This window comes from Haemorhous mexicanus, chromosome 5 (genome assembly GCF_027477595.1).
Source record: "Haemorhous mexicanus isolate bHaeMex1 chromosome 5, bHaeMex1.pri, whole genome shotgun sequence".
Lineage (NCBI taxonomy): Eukaryota > Metazoa > Chordata > Aves > Passeriformes > Fringillidae > Haemorhous > Haemorhous mexicanus.
In genome coordinates this window covers 47,825,115-47,849,042 of record NC_082345.1, presented here as the reverse complement: position 1 = coordinate 47,849,042, position 23,928 = coordinate 47,825,115, and the positions used below count along the sequence as shown (strand labels likewise).

General features: G+C 38.1%; 1 protein-coding gene across 1 annotated transcript in view; it reads left to right on the top strand.

The window, feature by feature from the left end:
* The window catches only part of CNTN1 (contactin 1), a 208,175-nt gene that overhangs the window by 50,301 nt on the left and 133,946 nt on the right, over nt 1–23,928 (top strand). The window contains exon 2 of the mRNA XM_059847082.1: nt 5,208–5,251. The gene's annotated coding sequence lies outside the window, so the exon portion shown is untranslated. The remainder of the gene's footprint in view (nt 1–5,207; nt 5,252–23,928) is intronic.

Genomic DNA, 23,928 nt, shown 5'->3' with positions numbered 1-23,928 from the left:
TGATTGTCACCAAAGTCAGAGCTTGGAAATACCACTTAACAATAAATAGCACAAAGTGAATTTCTTTATGCTAAGTGTAGAATAAAATTTAGTAATTACTGCAACATATTGGCTACCATTTAAATATTCCCATATTTTTAGAAAAAATTATTTAATTGCCCAACTATCAATAAATGGTATGTAGGTGGTGAGGATAGCTATGAAATAGAGGATTTTCTTGGTTTTCTGGTGTTTCTTCAGCATTAAAACAGTATAGAAATGAGGAGGCTTGCAGTTGAAAGTGATTCTAACTTGTTCCCAACTAAGATATCTGGAATACTACATCTCACACTCAGAGGATACTTGTAATGTTTTCCAGTGCTTTAGTATGTGGTAGGATGGTAACTTACATAACTAAAGTTTATGTTACCACATGGTTTCTGGAACAATACTAACTAAACAAGCTTGAAGATTCTCTAGAACAAAGGGTAGCTTAATCAAAAAGAAAAAACTTTTTGTCTTTGTCAAAAAGCAAGTACCTTTGGTTTTTGGTTTGTGTTTGGTTTTTTTTTTTTTTTAAACTTCATTTTGTATTTATAGCAACAGAAATTCATACTTACACTTAGCCTGCCACAGGCAGATCATCTGCTTTGCCAGAAGCCATTTCTGTCTTGCATAAAGAATAGCTTATGAAGGAGGTTTTGGACAGAATTTCATATCCTCCAATGGGAAACATCATTGCCTTAAAGTGATTAGTTAGAGATTTCTTAATACTTGGAGGGGATCTCCTGCCGTATTGTTTGGAATAGACAATATACTTTTCAAATGCAAATAGTTATATTATTTCAATAATACTTTAATATGTTGAAAATCCTCTTAGCAACACTACAGCTAAATTACTGGTAGAATGATAATATAAATTGAATGATTTGCTATTGAAAGTGCAGGCAGCATCCGTGTGCTGTTTGTACAGGGTCAGTTTCTGAAGAAAGATTAAATAAGGTCCTGGTCCTGCATGATTACTTATGTGAATAAAGTTCCTGATATGTAAATTTTTTCAGGATAAGAGCCTTTGTAATTTCCCAGGCAGGAGCTGCATCTGTTGCTTTGCTTTGTGATACACCTCCAGTATGAATGAACTTACAATACTCAATTTTAATTCCTTGCAAAAGCAGTGGCTTAAGCTTCAGCCCTAAGTTAAAATCAGAATAAACAGGGAGCAAGCATTGCAGAGGCTCTTAGCACACTGACAGTTGTTCTGTTTTGCACTGTTGAGTTGACTTGTTTATCGCCTGTGTTTGCAATGAGCTCATCTGTAGAAGGGTGAGACCTTGGATCTCCACTGTTCACAGACCTAGTTGCCCTTGTTTACAGACCTAAATAGCTAATGGAACAGCCTGCAGCCAGTAGAAGATGATGAGATGTTGCCATGATTAACCAGAGCAATTTTAAAAATTGCTTAATCTCATTGTAACTTGATGGTGGCAGCTGGAAGTGTGTTTTTTGATGCCTTTGGCAGCAGCTCTGCTAAAGGCAGGAAGGACTCTGGTGCTCAGCCTGGGGCTGCAGGGGCTGTGCCTCTGTACAGGGACAGAGGAATGCTGAGTGATGTGAGGAGCTACAGTTTATCTTTAGCTACAGACTTAACTTTCTAATCAAAATGCAGCTGATATTTCAGTCCAGCTCCTTACAGTTATTGATACAGTTAACACACAGACTTTTTAGTATGTGTTCCATTCTCTGGGGTACACTCACCCTTTCAGCATTGTATTTTCCTGTGTCAGTGCTGCATTACGCTTTGGGGTTTTTTCTCAGGTTGTAGATCATTCTGTGGTGTTTTTCTTCCTTGATATTACAGTTAATACTTTATGAAGGAGCTTTCTCAGTATTTGACTTCTGATTATTGGAATTTTTTTTATACCACTGCATACCTGCCTGTGAATTTGCCTTATTTTCAACTGATTCTAAGCATGGACTTCAGTGTGTGAGGTGAGTTAATGTTGTCTGAGCTTAAGGAAGACTGATATGACTTCCACACAATAGTGTCAGAAAGAGCTAAGCTGCATAACTTTTTCACTGTTTTCAAGCTTTTTTTTTTTTTTTTTTGGTGTAGGAAAGGCCATATGTGTGGGATGAAGAAAAAAAGATAGGTAAAATTATTAGGTGGAAATGCAGAGGAGGGCTTTATGGAAGGGTTGGAAATCATTGCCAACAGTTTGACTAAAGCTACTAGAGAAATGTCTGAAGTCCTTACTGTCACAAGTCAGAACTGAAATTTTAATGTAATTTATACCTTTAGAAATGCTTTGTCTAAAGGCTAGTACCAAGATTTTTTTTAGTGTAACAAACTGGCATATTGATTTTTTTCAATAGAACCTAAATATCTCTAGGAAGGCAACAGCTTTGTGTATCTTTGAAAGTTGGAATATCTAAGCACCTGACATGCACAAAAAACAATGCATGTTTTTTATTAATATAGGATTCTGTATACTGTATTCCCAGCCAGAAGCCACTCCTAAGTAGGTCATGGAGATAAAAGTATCTTTCTGATGCAAACCAAGTAATCATCTTTGAGCTTGGTCAAGTTCTTACTTTCCCTGTGTTTCTTGTCCATGGGTCATCTTTTGCATGACGTGCTCCTACAGTGTCATCCACAATCTATTCATATATGTGACAAGTACTACAAAAGGGCTTTTCTCTGAGTGGAGGTTAATTTATAATGGCCTTTTTTTACCATTGCTGTGCACAGCCAGTGCCTGGTGCTGAACTGATGGGTTCTTCTGATTAGCAAAGTCTGAAAGTGGTGTTTTCAGGTCTCCTTATGATTGCTTTGGCACTACTGAGTTCAGCAGTAAATTTTATCCATCACAGCTCTCTCTTGCTTCACAATGTAATTACGGCTGAAGTGAAGATGTTCTAAATTTCTGTGTGTTTTTCTATAAGTTTTCACATATGGAGATGTATGTAAAAAAGTATTCTGCCTGTCTCATGTTATGAGCTAAAATTATCAAATCCTATTTTCATGACACCTGAAAATAGGATGTTATTTTCACATCCTATTGGATGTGAAAATGACAGTGTTGTGAATCCTTGTAAAATGAATATGATTGCTTTCCCAGCTAACTCAGTGGCTTGAATCAGGTACCAGTAGATAGAAATACTTTGAGTTCAGTGCTGTTCCTCACATATGAAAGAGGAATGTGGTTTGATAACTTCTAGAGTTGTCTCTGGAAGATGCTTATTTAGTCACCAGGAGTGAGTTTTGCTGGAGCATCTCCTTGCTTTGGTATGTGGGCAGGGGAGCTGCTGAGCTGTGAGGGCTAAATTTGCTGGTGATTTCTTTAACCATTTTTTTCCTTCTTACATTGCACAGCAGTCATAAGCTTTAGTTGAAATATATAAATGTAAATCTTTTAACAAGTGCAAACTTTGGTGTACAATAAAGGGATGATAGAAAATAATATGGGGGAAGTTATAAAAATACTATTATTTAGTAATAGTAGGGAGTTTCACTGAACATGGTAGTAAATAGTTCTCATGCCTTTGCTTTAGAGTAATATGTGATTGCCCTAGAGAACTCTGATAAGAAATTGGCATTCTTAAAATGCTTGCCATTTCAGAAAACCATTCAGAACCTTGATGCTGGATTTTTTTCTTTGCTTTATTTTCCAACCCAGCTAATCAATTTTGTAGCAAGCATGTAAACCGTTCTATTTAGAGCTGAAAGAATGACAGAATATATTGCATTATTCTGATGGTGTACTCAATAACTTGTTACTTCAAGAATTTCATGCTCAAGATAAATGTCTTTCTTGAAAACCAGTTTTTAGAGTTACTAAGACTTCTGACCATGCAAATGCATACTTGGCAAGGAAGTGAATGGAGAATAAAACTTAGGCATGGCAAAGTGAGTCTTTTTCTGTCTGACTCTGTAAGAGTAGCTAAAATTAGTTTTATGTGCATATTCTCAGTAGTAGTTTACAAGAAGGTAGAAATAATAAAGTTTTATAGATGGGAAATACCATGATATTCTGTCCATGTCAGCAGCAGCAGAAGGATTAAGCCTGGGTGTCTTAACATGCACACTAACTGACCTATAAACAGGGAGAAGGGATAAGCCTGAAAGTGCAGTCATCATCTTCTCTCAGCACAGTGAAAAGCAGTACAGTAAGGCAGAGTAAAAGAGAGTAGTACAAGCATACCTTGACCAAGCTACCTATGGAGTAATACAGCTTTGGAGCCTGAGTGCCTGGATTTTTATGTGAGATAGAAGTAGCAATTAGACTTCACATATCTAAAATAAATCCATATCTTACATACTTAAATCTTTGAGCTTTTGGCTATGAACACAAATTAAAAATCCTGTTTATATAATATGAATGAGCTACAGTTACAAAGGAAATAGAGAGATAGAAGTGAGCTGAAAATCTTTTTATGTAGCAAGCTTCTGAAGGGAGTTCTCTGTATTATGCAGTGGTTGGAGTTGCTGTAGATCTTTGAAGCATTTGAAAGTTGCAAGTAGTGCCACTGTAATGTAGTGCCTACCTTGATGCACTGTTTAAGATGCATAGTGGATGTAACTCCCAAACTCCTAAGGGAGGCAACTGAGATTTGGAGGTAGTTTGACAGCTTCTACAGCTGTGATCAGAGAAGAGCTGGGACAAAGAAGTAATACCCAAAGTTGTGCACCTTTTTTTTCTTCTGGAAGGGCATGCCAAAATTTGATGGATGGAGACAAATATAAGGAGGGGTCAGAAGAGATACCACAAAGGGAAGAAGTGTGGTAGAGAAAGCAGGAGTTTTGTGATAGAATGTGTCTGAGCAGGCATCTCAGTGTAATTTACTTAGGAGAGAGCTCTAGGATCAAGTGTTTCTGATGTTAATAATGTTTCTCTGTTCAGGTGTTAATAACTTGAAAAAGTAGCTAAACCTTCACCAAGCCAATTTTTAAAGGAAGCCTATAATAGCTTGTTGTGAAGTAATCAGGAAAAATAAAGCCACACAGTTTTCCTCTGCTTTTAATTTTAAGAGAATGTTATGGGTGTGTCCTATTTTTATACAGAAGAGTGACTTACTGGAAACCCACATATTTATGAATGCTGGAAACATCTGTTAGAAGCTGATTGCATGAAAATGTTATGAAAATATGCATAACAAATTCTGAGAATTGGTAAATGAAAAACTGAGGATTGAACAAACAAGTGAACCCTGTTTTTATTCATTTCTAGATACTGGCTCTGGATCTGCAGTGAAACAGTCTACCTTATTAGAGGTTGGTGACTTTTATTTTTTCAGCTCTTACATACAGTTTTAAAGTAATCTTTCTGAGAGTCAGAACCTCAGTGTCTGACTGATATATTGGCAAGCTGTTTTGTTGAATGTTTCTGTAGAACTAGATCCAAGGGATCTGTGTAACATAAGCAAATGACAGTAATTCTTCATAATCATTGTGGTTTTGGAGTTTTTTGTGAAATTCCTCCTTGCATTTCTGCTTCATATACTGCTTCAGTTAATTGTAACTTAACAAACAAATCAGTGTAAATCAGACTTAAGTTTTTAGTCATCCTTAGCTAACCTGTCTGACAAATAGCCCAAAAATCTCCAGTTTTACTGTTTAATTCATTCTTATAGAGTCAAATATTTATCTGGATCTTTCATCCATTTCCAAAGTACTAAGACATGACTTTGTGAATATGTGACAGTATGTGGATTGTGTGCTGGTTCATTAAGATATATATTGTACAGTATGACACGACTGTTCAATGCTAATGAGATGGCATACATTTTAGGAATGATTTCAGTCTTTGGACCTTGATTTATGGTATAATTTCTGGAGAGAGCTAACTCATCTGTTAAGCTGTTTTTATTTACGTTCTATAAAACTGGTTTCTTCACTAACAAAGATGTAAGCGCAGGTTATTGATAGTTACTTGTGATTCCAGTTGTCTGATCAGAGTTCTGGAAGTTTGGCAATGCTTCTCTATTTGGATGATGAGTATTATATCAAGCCTCATTGTATTAGTTCCATCCTAAAACAGCTGTGCTTAGGCTCTTAGTACGATTCACATTTAAGTGAAGCTTCTTATCAGCCAGATCTGTTGGAGCCATTAGCATTTCTCAAACTTGCAGCACATGCACACTGCTGAAAGTAAATGTTCATAGGGTTTCTGCCCTCTGTGCTTACAAGGGCATAATTTTTTTTTCTGTAGGACAGGTATTTGAGATCTTTCATTCCTGAAACCTGTACCCTATTTAAGATGAGATCCATGAAATTGTTCACACACTCCTTTTCTGTTTGAGAAAGAGTTTATCCACCCTTGTTGCATTGTTCCTCACACTCAATTTTCCAAGTATAACATATACTTTCCTTACCAATAAGCCCATAACTGGGCTTATTGGTAAGGAAAGTTACTTTCTTTAATTAAAGAACTGCTTTTTTTTCCCTGTATAAATGAGCTCATAATCCCAGGAGCAGCTGGGTATACCTGATGCTTTTTGTCTTTCAAAATGGCCACAACCTCCTGTTGTTTCCAGTTTATGTCATCAGTAAAGATGAATATTTCTTTTATTCCTTGCCTGGGAAAATGAAGAACAAGGATCCTTACAGAGGTGTGGAAGATGTAAGTGCAGGAGTGTGCACTTCCCTGTAGTGGCAGATAGCATTGCTTATCTCTGCTGGGAGAGGGCACCTGCTTGAAAGCTCATCAGGTAGTGCTGGGGATCTGTGCAGCTGCCCTGAGATGCAGGTCAGGTGTAATGTAATTCAGTGCTTTTCCCCAGGGAAGGAAGCAGCTGGGAGTAAGCCATTGGTGTCCTGCACAGCTCTCTCTTGAGCTCCTGGAATGCAGAGAGGAGCATGTCACAGGCATAGCATATAGCTCTGATCACCATCTTTAGACAGTGCTTGTCATGTAAAATGACAGAGGCTGGGGGTAAGGCAGCACAGCTGGAATGCAACACTGCAGCCTCCCTGTTACTCTCTGACCTTATGGGATTAGCCACTGTTTGTAGGATCTGCCAGTCATTCATGTTTTGATCAGGTCTGGGAGAGATGCTGAGCTGCCATAGAGGAGCACTCTCTGGCAGAACTCAGCACTGGGGCCAAGGCTGCAGGAAAGTGGCACCAAGTGCCTGTTGTGTGCCTCTCTTGGTGTCTGACTCAGAGATGTGGTTCTGTGAAAAGACCAAGCACGATGGCTCTCATGTATTTGAAGAGAAGGCTGGTATACAAGTATATCATTCTTCAGGTATTCAGTTGAAGTAATGGTGGTGTATAATTATTGCATAAGCTGTATCATCTCATCTAGAAGTTTCTTTGAGGCATGCTATAATTAAGTATCCAGACATTCAAAACTAGTACTTTTCATATATAGTTGTATTTCTGTGAAGCAATGGAGTCTCTTCCTCATTTCAATGCCTCTAAGCATGAAAGATTCTTTCTTGTAAAGAGCTGTTATAACTGTTACTTCAGACTAAATACTTGTCCACAGTCTTGCAGAATTCCTTTTGGATATTTTTAAATGACCAGAAACAGGTCCAATAAGCCCTTCCCTGGAAAGGCCTTCATAGGATGGATTCTGCTTATTATACATTAATTTCTATAACTCTGCATCTGCCTTTTATAGTCGAGGCATTATTTTCAAATTACTGAAGTGTTTTAAGATGCTCTTGGTAAAGGCCTAAGCAAAGCATAAAGGCCAATCTGTTTTCCACATAGTAGATTGTTGTTCAAGAGTTTGTGCCAGCCAGTACAGAGTGCAATCATGTCTCTTAAGAGAGATGAATTACTCAACTGCCTCAGCTTCTGCTGTTCCGCATTCTTATCCTTGTACTGTTGGAGTGGTCTGCTCCTCTTGTGGAGCAGTCTGGCAGAAATGTAAACGTCTAGCATTTTCTCCTTGATAAAAGATCTTCACCTGTGAGCTGTTTTGGATATGCACCAGTTTTTCCAACAGTGTAGTTAATTGTGCTTTTGAGATTTTTGTGTTTGAAAGAAAACCAACAGATTTTTTTTTTCAATAGCACTGTGCACAGCAGTATCTTGCAAAGCTGCTGCAAATTTGCAGAAATTGAGTTATTGATTGATACACTAATACATTACAACAGGCCAGCTAATTTATCTTGCCATTTTTCTGTTGAGAAAATTTTGTTTAGGATCATAATTTACTCAGGTGTTTGACACAGTAGGGACTGTGAAAAGATGAATTATGTCAAGCTAAGATTGCCTGAATCAACTGTATTTGTCTTAGACTAATTTTCTTATGAAAATTAGTGCTTTCAACATTTAATTTAAAAGTTTGTATTTGATACATGCATACTTCAGTCTAGTTACTGCTGCAGTTTCTTAACACGCCTGAGCATTTCTCCACCTTGCCTGGGGTTAAAATGTGACTGGTATGTTACTGAAAGGCACCTCCCCAAGTGCAAAGTCCTGGTAGCAAAGTTCCCTGGTAGCAAAATCCTTTGAATTTGGCAGGACAGTATGGAAGCACATATGTAGCTCTTGCAAAGCCATGAGTACAATCATTATCAAACCAGCAGCAGATGCTGAGTGTCAGGCATAGGTACTTATACCTGGGAGTGTCCAGAGAAGTCTTTGCTGGAGAGGACCACAAGAGCCAGTAGCCTTGGAGGAAACACAGTAACTGATGTAACAGAGATGGTGTACGCCAGTTCCCAAAATAACCCATAAGCCCTTCATTTGCAAAAGAAAATTAAACTATATTTTGCTCATAAGAAGCATAAACAACATAATTTATTGTTTGCATAAACAACATAATTTATTGTAGATTAGGAGCAGAATGCTTGCAGATGCTCTAAGCATTTCCTTTGTTCATGCGTCAACACTGCACTCCCTAGGCTGAGCTGGTGGGAGGAAGATTATCCAGATATTTGTCTAATGAACCTCTGGAATTGATGCTGGGGTCAAAGACCACCTCCTGTTCTTGAGGAAGGAAGCATCTGTGTCAGGCACTTAGATCATGGGTGTGGTGAAATCTGTTTGAATCAAGGCAAGACATTAATGCAGTTTTATGTGTTGCCAGTTTTCCCAAGTAAATAAAAAGTAATTCATATGGATAAAAATTGAGTGTGCCAAATGGCCTTGCAGGACTTTGACATCTTTGATATATTTCACTTTGCCTCAAGAACAGTGTGTGTCTTTCGTTGTAAAGAGACTAAGTCTGCAAAATAGTGTTTACTTGACCTTCCAATAATTATGCAATGAAGTTGTTACTTGTAGATTTTAAGACCCAAAAGCAATTACTAGATAGTTGAAGACCACAGAACCTTTTCTCAGTACGGACATTAATTTGAAATGCTTTTTTTTTTTTTTTTTTTGAGTTCTCAGTAAGATATTCCATTTGTTGATAGTTACATTATTAAAAATGCTCTTCACTAAACAGAAAATCAAGAGATCACAGATTAATGTTTACACTACAGACTTTTTAAACAATTGGCTGTATAAATCCCACCCAAACCCACTGCAGATAGTATGAAATCTGTTCTTTTCTGCTGGTATTTGTGGAGTATACAATTTTGTCTTAGCTTCCTTTTGAATAACCCGATAGGTTAAAGTTCTTTAGGTCCTGTCTGAGGCAAGTTTGACACCTATGCCTAATAGAAACTTTTCATTTGATCTTAAATATTTTTTTAGGGTGTTGATTCAAGGGCTAATACCAGTAATGCAGAATACCAGTAATGCAGAATACCAGTAATGACTTTACTAACATCATGTACTGTCCTAATTATACCAAATACCAAAGCAGGAATTACATATCCATTCTAAGAATATTTATGTATTAGTGTATAATTCTCCTGGTTACCACTTCAAGGATGACTAAAACTGCACACCAGAAGTGCACCTTCAGCTGATTTCCTGGTCTTTGCTGAGTTGCTTGAGAGCCTTTTGGGATATAGCTCTCCATTTTAAAGATAAGATTTCATGCTTATTCTTCAAAATAATACCATTCTAAAATTGAGACAGAATAGCAGAAGCATAGTACTTTGTAACTGAGAGCTGGACAACAATCTGATCAAAACATGAATTATAAATAACTGAGTAGTGCATACCTGATTTTGCAGATGAGGTACAACAAATTGCTGAGTTACATGTGCTCTGCTAATCCTGCATCATGGTAATTTAAACAGCAGTGCTGCTAACAATTCTTTATCTCTTTAATGTCATCTGCATACACCTACCTGTCTATGCATGCATAAATACATACACACAAACAAGAGAGTTTTAAATGGAACTGTTCTCTCCTGGATGATACCTGTTTTAGTCACTCCCATGGATGCAGCAGGATGGGATATTTGATTTCTTGCACAGAATAAGCTTCAGAGAATCTCAATAATCTTCTTTGAAGTATTTGGTTAATACAGAGTGCATCCTGGCTACTGTTTAACCTTTGAAAGTTTCTCTAAAACTTAGCATCTCCCTTGAAATGCAGAGCATTGAAAAGGCCAGAACAACATCAAGATTTAAGCAATTTCTTCTGAAAATTAGATTATTATTCACTGTGAAACTGCTGAAGTAACATAGAAAAAAAATCTCATATTAGTTGAAATAATGGTGTGAAGAGTTCAGCTTTCGGCTGTGCATCACACGTGGAGAGGAGAGAGACCATCTGCTGTCTACTCAGTGCTGTTCTGGTGAGGAGAGCTGTGTGGGGAGCTGATGGGAAAGCAGTGAGTCTGTTTTGGCAGCAGCCAGGTGGGCTGTTCTCCCAGGAGATAAGCTATGGGACAGAAAATGGATCAGAAAAGTGGCTTCCACAGCTGGAGGTGACACTGGTGTTAGCTGGATTGGCTGATGTTCTTGAGAGACTTGAGTCTGCATCACTGCAGAGTGCTTCTGGAGAGACAGCCACATTTTTCATCTGAGTAGTGGCAAAGGAAATCTGCTTTGCCAAAAAAAAAGTATTGCTAGAGGTGATCTTCTCTGCAGAAACAATAAGGGTGGTGGCCTACAGGGACTTTTTTTACTAGGGATAACTTCATTTTGAAACTTGAGTTTGTTTCTGGACCTCTGTCAAAAATAGGTATTGAAAATATGAAATTGTACAAGGTGATGTATATATACTGCTGAGGTATACAAACTGATCTAGATGACCCAAGTACTTCCCATCTCTATTCTTTTGATGAGTTTTTTTGTTTCCTTCTCCTCCTTTCCATTTTACCCTGTTTTTATTAGCTCAGTTTACCCTTTCTGTCACTGTTTCAATCCTTCTGGAATAACTGCTTCCAGTGAAATCCAGTTCTCAACTATCTGACATTAGAAAAAAGACTTTTAGGCCACTAAACTCCCACCAGCTATTATTCTCGTCCCTTAGGCTTGCCTAAAGAAGGCAAAGATTGAAAGTATGGGCTCTTTACCCCCATCTATTCCTTACAGATTCCTACCAGCCTGTTCATAACCATAGCAAAAAAATTACCTAATACAGTAATCTTAGAAGCAGTGAGTAATTTTCTTCCATAAAAAAATAACCGGTGTGGGGCACTGAGGGTGACAAACTCACCAACTACCATCTCTCTACCAGGTCTGCCCAGGGAAAAGCAAAAATGGCCAGCACATTGCTTAATGGCCACAGGCTTGATTGCATCTTGAAAATGTTCCTTCTTCTGCTTCACAACAGACTTTGAAGATGAAAATATTCTTCTAAATTAAAATGTTCTTCTATAGCCACAATGTGCATTGGAGTTATTAAAGAATTTAAATCAAACAGTAATACAAACTAAGAACAATGGCCCATGTTTCATTTCATGGTGGATAAGGAAAGTCAGCCTTATTTCTATTTCATTTATATTTTGAAGTTCAATATCAGGTGAAAGCTGTGGCTTATGATTGAAGTCTCCCTCTTGCTGAGGCTGCTGAGCCCTGCTCACTGTTGTGGCTGCATGCATATCTTAGGTATGTTTTGTCTGGGTGTGTGCTTTTTGTGACTCTACGAAATTCCCATTATTGGTTTTTCTGGTGAAATTCAGTTGACCAATACTGAACCAACTCGTCACACTCTTGTCTGGAGCAGTCCTGGTATTGATATTTCAGGCCTATTGTTTAGGAAGCTCAAATATTAAATTAGGTGCTTCAGTAGACCACATGTGAGTTATTAGAGTACATTCCTGAGCTACATTAACTTGCTGTCAGTTACCTGCCTCCCGATAACCAATTCTTAGAGAAATTGTCTTAAAGATAATATTTAGGGTGGGAGATGCAATCTGTGTATTTCTGCTCTCTCTTCTCCTTGTTTTATAGAAAATGAAAAACAATACTTTTCAAAGTGAGTGATGTTTGTACAGGCTGGGAATATGTCTGTGTGAATTTGGTGTTGGTTCTGTGAGCAGCATCTTTATCACAATCTCTGTTTTGACAGGAGACTTTCATTTAGCTTTTTATAGTCATTTCATAAGAGGCATTTGCATGTAATAACCAAACTGCATCTGGGAAATTGTGACAGGAGCAATCAGACTGTGGATATTTTTACAGGTGAAACAAGCAGCTGGTTGCAAGCAACATGGCTCAGCCTCACAGAGTAGGGCTGGGAAGAGAAACCTGGAAATTCCTCGTGAGATGTGCAGAAACCAGGAGGTGTCAGAGGGTTTTTCAGAGGTGTTCCCTGAATGGAAACCACCTGAAGCAAACAAGGAGCATTATTTATCCAAAGTGCTCAAACCAACCTGGATTAGTTGTTTCTCAGGGGTGTAACTAAGAAGGAAATGAACAGATATGCAGGTTGTAGGAAGGAAATCCTTTAGCTCTGGGTCCTAAGGAGCAGAATTCCAGAGACTTGAGATGCTGATAAAACCCAGTCCACCCTTGGGGAAGGCATGGAAAAGACAGCAGTAGAGTGGGCAAGACGTGAATCCTGTTTGACCTTTACTTTCAATAGGGAGTAAAACTAAAGCTTCTTTATTTTCATCATAAAATTTAAGCAAGAAGTAGAAGCTGTGAAGACTCATGAGTGAGCAGCTAACAGAACAGCTCTTGGAGCTGGCCTGTGAATCCCTCCAGCTCCTTGCTCTGCCTGGTTTAGGCACAGCCCTGGGGCTGTGGTACCAACCACTGTCACTTTGTATTCCAGCTGCTCAGCCTTGGAGGTGTGCAAGGATCAGAGTGTCTCATCACCCAGTTAGATTGGTTTCTATTTTGAAGAGAACCTACAGCTGGGAAAAAAACTATCATGAATGCAATTCAAATACTTCACACAAGGACACATCAGATATAAAAATTATGGTGTGCAGGGTACATATAAAATTCAAAATAAACATTTTAGGATATCCTTTCATTGTGTATTTAACTACATTATGACAGTCTTATGTTACATAACTCAAATTTAATAAGTTGATGAAATTTTCATAGAGCTTGTGCTGCCAGCACTGCTAATGTAATGGAACTTTATTTTGGTATAACATTTTACTGTTTCTTAAGGAAATGAGGTTTGTGCAACTGCTTTTTGCCTGTCAGTCCTCTACATCAAGTTTTGACCTGCTGTACTAGCTCCTGCTAATAGGAGTGAGGTTTTCTGCAAGCCTTGAAAAGAATTAAGTTCTTACAAGTTTCATGGTGTCCATGGCTCAGTAAAGAGGAAAAAGCCCGAATCAGTGCCCTCCTGAGTGGAAAGCTGCTACATATTTTCCTTGGCAGAAATCAACGTGTACATACTCTGGGCTAAGCATAGCAGGTGGTGTCTCCTGCCCAGAGGAGATGTCAGGAAGTACATGTGCTGGGAAAGAAACTGAAATTATTTTGCTTAAGAAGCATGAGAGAAGTAGGCCTTCAGTTTGTAGGAAGTCTTGTTTCACTATGTCTGTTGACCACAGAACAAATGATTTTTTTTTTTTTTTTATTTCACCATTCATGTTTCGGTTTTCATGTCATTACTGAATTCACCAGCTGTAGAGTTTTAGACATAAGATGCCTCAGAGATGAGAACAAGTGAAAAATTGAGTCTATGTACATATATGCCTAATGCAGCTAAAGCTATTTTGCTTTATATTTTATCTTTGGAGTTATTAGCTGTGAACCAGTTTTTGGTTTTGTTCTCTGGCAGTGGTCAGAGATACAGCTCAGCTGTCTGATGTACAGCTTCAGAAATACTTTTTCTGGTCTTTCAAGAGATTAACATTAGTTCTCATTAAATGTCTCTCCAGAAGACCATTTAAAAAAAATAGACTTCTGTATGGAGTCAATTAATTTAAATACTTCACCACTGGTCTTATTTTGAGAGCTAGTAATTTATGTTCCTTTTTTTGCTAATATCAATATATTTACTTTTACTGTACTGTTATAAAAGGATTTGAGTCTTATGAATAATTTCTAAAAACAAAGCATAACATTACTTATGAAATTTTGATTAGAAATTTTGATTTTATAAAAGTTTGAATGGCCTTTGGCATCAACCAGAATGAAGAGAAGGAAATCAAATAATGCACCTTATCCAGGCTGAGTGAAGAAAAAACCTTTATGAGTGCTGCAAAGTTTGTTAAATTTGACATCTGACCGACAGTCAGAGATGTAGAATGGGGAGATGTGACTACACTGACTGACCTGCCCTTGTCCTCCTTGAGTCACCAGTGTCCCAGACAGCTCATCAGAGAGCCTGTGGTAAGAAAAGGGACACAGAAAAACTGGTATTTCTCCTAGAGGAGATCAGTTTTAATAAAAATAGGAATACCTTGAATGAAATGTGCAGAAATAGTGTAAAGAAGAGGACCTAGGATCAAAACCAAAGGTAAATGATCTGTCAGCATAAAGGTATAATAGCATCTGGAAAAGGTTAGAAAATGCCTTCAAAAGTGTGAACAGGTAGAAATTTTAGATAAATATTTTGAGGCACAGGTGAACTATTTCCAGAGTAATTGCCTAGGACAGTTCATTTTGCAGATGAAAAACTTCCAGTGAAGGTATAATTGGAGAACTACAATTAGATCAACAGAAGTTGGCCATCTGTATACAAGGTTCCACCTATTTTTTGAAAAAATATTAAAAAGAAGTGACATGGTAATCCAATTATTTCAGAAGTATTTTAAAATTAATAAAAGGAAACATATTTTGCAAAATTATGTATTGATATTATCACAACAGTTTATTATGTCTAAAGAGGTTAATAAAATTCCAAAGGACAGCCAAAGATTATTGATAGCTCTGATAGAGGGTAAGAGAGAAACATTTCTTTGTGTTTAAGGGCATAAAGTTAGAAAAGGTTAAGGTCAAAGGTGTTCATTGAGGAAATGCAAACACTTTTCTCTTTAGTTGCTGTTTTCTCTCCTAGTTGCTGTTCTTAGGATGTTGGAGTAGATTAGCTAAGCTTTGCTGCATCATTTATGCAGTCTACGGTATATTCTGAAATCCTGATCTTGGGACATATGCACTTCAACAGTCCTCACCTGTCAGACTTTTAATTTAGAGGATCTCATTAAATACAACATGGCTTCTTTCCAGCCTTGATATGTTAGGAAAGTGATGCACCTCAAGAGGAGGGGGAGAAGAAAAGGCAGTAAAGTGGAGTTATCATCTCAAATTAGGACATGGCTGGAGCATGGCATATAATGTCAACAGAGTCATAAAACAGGGAATATAGTTTGTTTTGTATGAGCCAGCCTAAGTAATGCTGTGGCATATTCAAGATGTTTAATATGTTTGTGCCATCAGTTCAGATGTGTGAAAGACTATTAGGTAAACTTGTAGGGCAACAACCACATCAGTTACTGGCCTCTACCTGTTCTGGAGACAGGTAGAGCCCAGATAGCTCTGCTTCCAGGTAGCTGAGTACATGGCATACAGATAAACTTCATAGCCTAGGCTGTCACCCTATTTTTCTTTGTGAGGCATTTATGTCAAGTCTGGGAGCTGTATAGTAGTGCATATAATTAGTGAAATGTCCTTCACTGGTGGTGTGGGGATTTTTTGCTTTTCTTCCATTTGGTTTCTGAAGCCTCTAGGATTAACCTTTAGCCTGAATGAGTCAGGCAATCCACTTATGTTCCACTAGCAGTGCACTGTATTTTCAGCAACTCAAATATAATTTGTTTTAGTACAGTTAATGATATATGTAATCGTATTTTATGGTACTGAGCTATATTTAATAGAGTTGAAACATCATGCAACCTGTAAACCCTAAAATGGTCTTTGTGTCTTCCCCTAGTTTCCTGCCTCCTCAATATGATGTCCTTTTGTTCTGCTTGTTTTTTATGCTCTTGGTAGGCAGAAGGAGGTGGTATGATTTGAACTTAAAGGTTCTAAGTATGTAATGTTTGAAACCCATCAACATTCGGGGCATCAATAATGTAAGTGTAAAGGTAGGTGTGAGGGCTAATTGAAGATGTGTGTTATATACATGGAAAGTGGATAGATGGGAGATGGGTGTCTCCAAATGCTGGACTCTGGGATAGAACCTGGTGGTCTCTAGCTACTCAGGGAGAAGAGAGGTAGGAACCTGCACTTAAAGTTTGGTAGGTTACATTATAAAATTGTCTGAAACATGGACAGAGAATTTGAAATATGATTTTATGTGAAACTTGCCATTGTGTTTCATTCCTAATTATGCTGAAATAATTTAGATGGAGAAATCTCTGTCTAGCATAGGGCAGGAGCCAAGAGGCATAGGCAGGGTTTTGCTGTTAGATACAGCTGATGAATTCACTGGACTCTATACATAAAATTAAATGTTTAAATATATAACCAGAGAATACAACTGGTCTGAAATAAGAGCAAAAGAAAAAAGTAAAAGGAGAGCATGATCAAGTGTAGAATAAAAAGGCAGCAAGTTGTTCATGTTGTTCTCAAAAACTCTTGACAATTTATTTGGGTTCTTCAGAATTCATTCTGCTGCAGCTAAATGCAGATAAAATTTTATTACAGAAATTCAGAGATACTCTTCCTTGACCTCTACTGTTTTCCTGGTTGGTGGGGAAAAAAAATAAAAGGAGGGTCTGTGCTTCCAGAAAGCCTCGTCTAAATATAAGGCTGTACACTATGACTGGTGATGTTTTGTAAATGTTTAGTGTACTGAAGAAAGTCTTTGGTCAAAAAAGAATGTATTTCCATAGGGGACTCTGAAGAGGTGCACTGCTTCGTTTAAGCAGATGGGTAGGTAGCTTTTGGAAGTCTTGACATGCTGTGACAAGCTCACAACCTTAGAGGCAGGCATTCTGCATCAGGTAAGATAAAAGGGATTGGATCCCATCCCATGGTTTGTGGGGGGACTTTAAAGATCATCTAGTTCCAACTCCTCTTCCTTCAGCAGATATTCCTTCCACTAGAGCAAGTTACTCAGAGCCTCATGCAATCTGACATTGAACACTTCCAGGGATGGGAGCTGTTTTCTCTGCCCAGTTTCTCTGGGCAACCTGTGCCAGTGTCTCATACCCTCACAGTAAATGACTTCTTCCTAGTATCCAATTTTAACCTAGCCTCCTTCAATTAAAGACCATTCTCCCTTGTTCTGTCACTATATGCCCTTGTGAAAAGTCTCCTTGCTTTCTGGCAAGTACCTTTAGATACTGGAAGGCACTATAAAGGTCTCCCCAGAGTCCTTTCTTTTCCAGGCTTAACAGCCCCAGCTGTCTCATCCTGTCTTCATAGGAGAGGTGCTCCAGACCTGTAATCAACTTCATGGCGCTCCTCTGGACTCCTTCTGACAGGTGCATGTCCTTCTTGTGTTGGGGACCCCAGAGGTGGACACAGTGTTCCACGTGGGGTCTGAGCAGAGTAGAGGGGTGGAATCCGCTCACGTGGCCTGCTATTGTGCCTGTTTTGGATGCAGCCCAGGATATGTTTCACTTTCTGCGCTGCAGGTACGCATTGCTGGGTTATATTGAGCTTTTTGTCCAAAAACATTCCTATGTCTTTCTCCCCAGGGCTAGTCTTGATCTATTCTCCAAAAAGATTGCAGAAGCTTGGCAATTTGTTCATAGGAGCTGTGATCAGCTCCTAGCCAGTCCAAACGTCACCAAGATGTTAAAATGTGTTCCAGTGCTTCTTCCTTTTCTTCCATAAATTGCAACTGAACACCCAGTTACCTACCCCAAGTCTTTGTTTCTGAAGGAGCTTTTGCAACTGCTTTTTGGAAAATACGAGTAAAGGAAAAAAAAACAGATTTCAAAATCAGATGTGGAAGATCTCGTTCAGGCATTGGCTTCAGGTCAAACACTTAAATCTTAAGTACCAGATATGGATCTTGTGATCATCTAGCTCTTTGCTGTATGTTTGTTTTAAGAGTCCTTGGCTCCATAATAGATCTTTTTCTTCTAAATTAGTTTCTATAAAAGTTCTTCATTTTACTTGGTAGTCTCCTAGAAGAAAACAACTCCTTGGAGAATGTATGATAATGGTGTAATATTGAGGTAAAGTTCTGGCAGGATTTCATGTACTACTTTTATAATGTTTCTACTTAATTTTCCCATTATAGGCTTACAAAGCCAAGATTATCTTAAGCATGTCAGTCCTGTTTAAATCCAGTTGGTTATTTTTATTATGAAAATTCACATTTTAAAGTGCTTTGCTGGATTGGGGCCCAGATGATTGTTACATCTTCTAAATTAAAGCTTCCTTGATCATCATAATAAGGGAATTATAGCAACAATTATTAATGAATAGTATTGCTGTGTAAATTCCCCTGTGAATCTAACTGCATATAGGAATTAGAGCATTGGTTCCAATAGTTTATAAATGTGCCTTAGCAATCTTAATGCAATTTTACTTTCTTGCTTACTGATAATTATTTCTATTTCTGGTAAAAATAAATCATTTGTGACTTGGAGGTGGGCTGTTTGGATCACATGGGAGTAGATGATAATAAATCTTCAAAATTCTCCCTCTTGAGGAAAGCAGGAAAGTCTGAGCAGTCTGAATTGACCTTTAAAAGGTAAAAATCTTTCTTTTCAAGTCTAGGCAGAAAAGCAGCAGAGAAGTTAGGAACCTTCTAATGTATCTTGGATCTAGGTCTTTGTATCAGTGAAAAGGAGAATTTGAGAATAAAAATGACTTTACATAGTAACAAAACCAAGGCTGGGTCATTTTGAAAAGCTGTTCCTACTTTTCAGTGAGCATTTCTGCAGCTCATTGTGAACATAGAAGTGGTAGCACTAACACACTTGATCTTTCCTGCTGGTTTATTCATTATTGATTCTTGACTCTCCATTATGATAAACATGCAGGGAGGAGTTTTTACTGCAAGTGTGCATTGCTGTCACTGGTAGTTTCGAATGCTGAAGCAGTTCAGGGCAGGTCTCATTTTGCTTGCATGGAACGGTCTTTAGGAGTCTTTAACTTAGCCTAGGATTATTGCAAGGAAACTACTGGATGTCAGCAGCCAGGAGAACTCATATTTTCTTCATCCAGTTGGATGATGGGGAGCTGCTGCTCTTTCTCCTAGGAGCAGCAACTTCTGATAAAGTTCAAGGCTTGGGTGCCAAAGTGATGATCATAAGTCCTATACTCAGCTTGCCATGCCGTCAGCATTCCCAGTCTGGCGGTGATTGGTGTCCAAGAGAAGCTTAATGCTCTGGTGGAAGGAAAGCTGGAAAGGGCATAGAGAATAGGGCTGCCTGGAGTCACATGTGAAGTAAATGTCATGTTGTAGTACCACACAGAGACAGAAGTGGGCAAGAAATTGAGAACCACAAAAGCTGGAGATGCAACTAGGTTTTAGTTGGGTTTTTGCTTGTTTGGTGTGTGTGTTGTTTTGTTGGTTTAGGTTTTTTTTTTTTTTCCTTAAAAATGGTTGGAGTCTGAATCCTTAAAGGAAAACCCGGAAAAGTGAGCTGGTTTGGTAAGAAGGGCTGTCACAGGGCAATGTTACAGCTACTTGTACTGCCCTACGTCTAGACGTGTTTTTGAGGAATTATTTTATGATGAACACTGTAGGTGCTTTCCAGACACATTGCAGAACTACAGAGAGTTGTATCAGACACATTTTCTCTAGTTTATCTCTGATGGGTTTATTGTCTGGTCTTAATGTCATGATAAAGTCTTTTATGTTTCCTTTTAAAGCAACAGTGGTTTTCATTGATATCTCAGCTTGTTTTTATGGAGATGGCAGATAAACATAACTAACTACTTTTGTGAGAAACATAACTAACTACTATGAAACAAATATTTCCCACACTACAACAGCCCTGCAGTCCTGCTGAAGTTTCTATAAACTGCCAGTTGCTCTATGGCAAAATTGGAGCCTGTTGGTGAGAAAACAATTCTTCAAACCTTGGCCACAGGGTTTTAAGTTGTATAGTTGTTTAAATGTCACTAATTTGTGCTCCATGTTTTGTGCAGCACAGCAGCAATTTTTTTTTTATATTAGGAAATAACAGGAAGATACTGGTAAGAGACATCTATCAAATTCAGTGCTCCTACTACAAAAGATTACTAGCTTTTTAAGATGTGATAACATATCAGTAGTCTGGAAATACACTGGTGAGATCAAAATTGAATTTGTTAGAGGATTCCTGTCTTTCATTGTCAAGTTATCCTAGACTATTACTCAATCTGATAGGAGCAAAACCTTTTATGTGCTTTATGGCAGAAAATGCACTGAAAACAAGGGGAAGAGGTAGAATATGGCCAATATCACTTTTAAGTTCAAGACTAACTTTATTTGCTCTTTAGACGTCAATGAATAGATTTGTGTTTAATTCTCTAATGGATAAATTCTGTTATTTACTTTTAAAGTTGTATGCCTGCAGTTGTTTTATTTTAGACCATCCTCATGCTTGAAAGAAATTAAGAAATTCTGTAAGAAATTGGGTGAAACTTCAGCATAATGAAACTTCCCAGAACAGGTGGGCTGTATCAGTGACATTTAACTAAATCTTAAGTGCCAGATGGTATATTTACAATTTATTTCAGGTTTTGGCCATAGAATCATTGTTTGTCAGTACCACTATACTGCTGTTATAAATAAAAGCTTATATACAGAATGGAGTCCACCACTTTCTGTAAGTCCTAGAAATTGCAGCCCTCAAACACTCAATTAAGCTAACACAAAAGGGTAGTTAGTTTTCCTCTGGGGTAGCTAGAAGACTTGCATATTTGTACTTTTTATTGATGTTGCTACTTTCCTTCATGACCACTTATGGTGGGTTACAGTACATGTCCATTAAGTTGTTCACTGCAGTTTCCTTTCCTTTGAAACATGCTGTGCATTTTTCTTTCAAAAATACAGTCTCTGTATGCCTGTTAATATCTCCAGTGAAAAATAATTTAAAAATTAACAGGCAGCTTATGTCAACTCAGAGGCCCAAATAGTTACATTTCCAATATTCATCTCACAGTCAGATGGAGAACTGTAAGATGGACAACTACAAAAGGCAGTAATTTAACTGTTTTAGTGGTTTTTTGTTTTTTTTTTTTGGGGGGGGGGCAGGAGGTTGACTGTTTCTTAACTTCTGCGTCCCATAAGGCACAGTATTTAGTCTTATATGGTGATTTGACTCCTATGGAACATTTCCTGTATTTGTGAAGGAACTGCTGTTAGTTATTGCAGATCTCAGTAACTGAAAGAACATTAAGAACATTTGGAAAATTTTCTTTAATTTATCTTCATAGGACCATCCATGCTTCCATGCTTCAATGCAGATGTGTGTCTCTGCAAACAGTGGGAGAATGTTGCAGTCCTTCAGCAGTCCCATCGTTTGCCATATAAATAAAAATGTTTGGTCTTGGAACTATAGCAGAAATAAACACTGGCCAATGACTAGAAATACTTATTTTGCATTAAATTGCTTATTTTTTTTTTAATCTGAAATGTTTAGCTTAATTTGTATGTATTAAAAAAATTGGTGAACACTTAAATATGTACAAAAGAAGTATTTCTGATACTGTGTCATCATTTTTCATTTTGAGATTTGCTGTTAAAATCAGGTAAACTTCAATGCTACAGTCATTGGACCAAAAAGTATTATTTCAGATATAGACCACACCCATTCAAAAGTATGCTTTTTTTTTAACATACTTACTGTTTACTCATTCAAAACCAATATTCCCACAGTATATCTCATGGTAGCATTTCACTTTGGGACTAGAAATCGAGCTCATACTTCCTCAAAGAAGGAATTCCCAATTGGGAATTTGGTTTTAATACCATTGCTTTAGCTTTTTTCTAAAACAAGCAAAAGAACTTGCATACCCTGTGTAGTGGTTGTGACCCCTTATGTTTTCAAGTTCATATCATATGTTGTTCTTCTCACAAAGTGCTGTCTATTATTCCTTTGTCTGTACAGACAAAGTTTTAGACATTAGTCTCTTCATTCAGGTTTCAGCATCACCCGATGGAAATAGCCTATTCTGTATGTGCTGGTGAAATCTGCTTTTTGTTTGGAAAAAAAAATAAAAATCACATAAGACCCCAAAAAGTTTATGCAGCATGGGGAGGAGAAAGTAAAAAGTCATGTAAACTAGTTGCATTGATATAGGTTGGAAAATAAGGCCTAAAGGAAAGAAAGTTCCTCATTCCCATTTTTTGTAGAATTTATAATCCTGGTCTGGCTTAATTTTGTGTTTTCCCCCTAAAGGTGAAAATTTACATATTTAATTGATTTTCCACTAAATTCTCACTGATAAGAGTTTTCTGCTTCTAGTAATTGCTAGGCTCTTTCCCCTGCAATCTGTGATGCATATTTAGAGCTCCTCATTTCATATTGTCTCTTCATTTGCGGTTAGCAATTTCTCACAGTGCATTTCTAAGGTGGAAGATTAAAAACATGATTGTTCCTGGATTTGAAAATGCATATTATTGCAGGGGAAGTTCCTTCATAGGAGAACCCAAATGTCTGATTCAGTTTTTATTTGGAGGAACACAGTTGTTCCCAAACAGAAAAGAACTTTTTTTTTCTCTATTTGTATTTTTATGTTTATTTTCTCTGGTCAGACAGAGCTAACGCTGTGTGTTGTGTGATGGAAGTGTTGATTCATAGAACTGTGAACAAATATAGATGAGAAATTCAAAAGCCATGCTCTGGCAGAGAGGAGAAAGGGCTGGTGGTGAATAGCAGAGGATGATTGTCACTGAAAATACAGGCTGCTGGTAGCACAGAAGCGGGAAGCTTTTTGCCTATTTTGTGTCACTTTTTGCTTCTTTACTGGCAAGCTACTGATCTAGATTGACCTGCATTTGAAAACACTTGGAGGTACTGAGATGTTTGACATGAGGATAAAGAATAAATACTGGCCTCCCACTTCAGTTTTCCTGTGATTTTCATGCACCCAAATGCTGTCTTATGCTGCTTGTTAGGAATCACAGTGACTTTTTTTCATTCTGAAGTGTAGTATGACATGCAAAATTAGTAAAGAAGAAAATAAAATTAGGTAAGCAAATAATGTATTTCTCCTAGTGGCTCATTGTGGGAAAAGACATGCTTATTTCTTCCCTATTGCAATAGCAAGGACAGCAGTCCACTCTGAAAAGCTATAATATGCTTTCTCTGAGTTTGCAGACTGAGTAGAAAACAGATAAAAATCCAAATACGCAGATTACAAAGTGAGCAGGAGAAAATGCCTTCTGACTGTCATGTACTTTGTCTTGAGTATTAATTTGCAGAGAGAATATAAGTTGGTATTTCTGTGGTTTGGCATCTGAAACACTTTTTCAGGGCATCACATTCCTGTGGCCACAAGATCTCTGGATTGGGAGCATGCTGTTCCCCAGATTTCTGGAGTTGGCAGGGTGTGTTCAGTAGAGCACTCTGCTGCAGCAGACAGAAGCTGAGTGGGCCCTGTCATGATTTCAGTCTCGCCCTTCTGGCACCTGCTGTGCTCTGGGGAGGACCTCAGGCCTGCCCTGTTGCAATGGTCTTGTCCAGTGATCTCGATCCATGGCTGCCCTGACTGCCATCAGCCCAGCCCCAAACTGCTTGTTCAGGGGCCATGGACTTGTGCCTCCGAGGCAAGGGCTCCCTGTGGCCCCCGGCTACCCCTGCCCTCACCCAGTGGCCCCCTCCCACCCAACTCCAGCA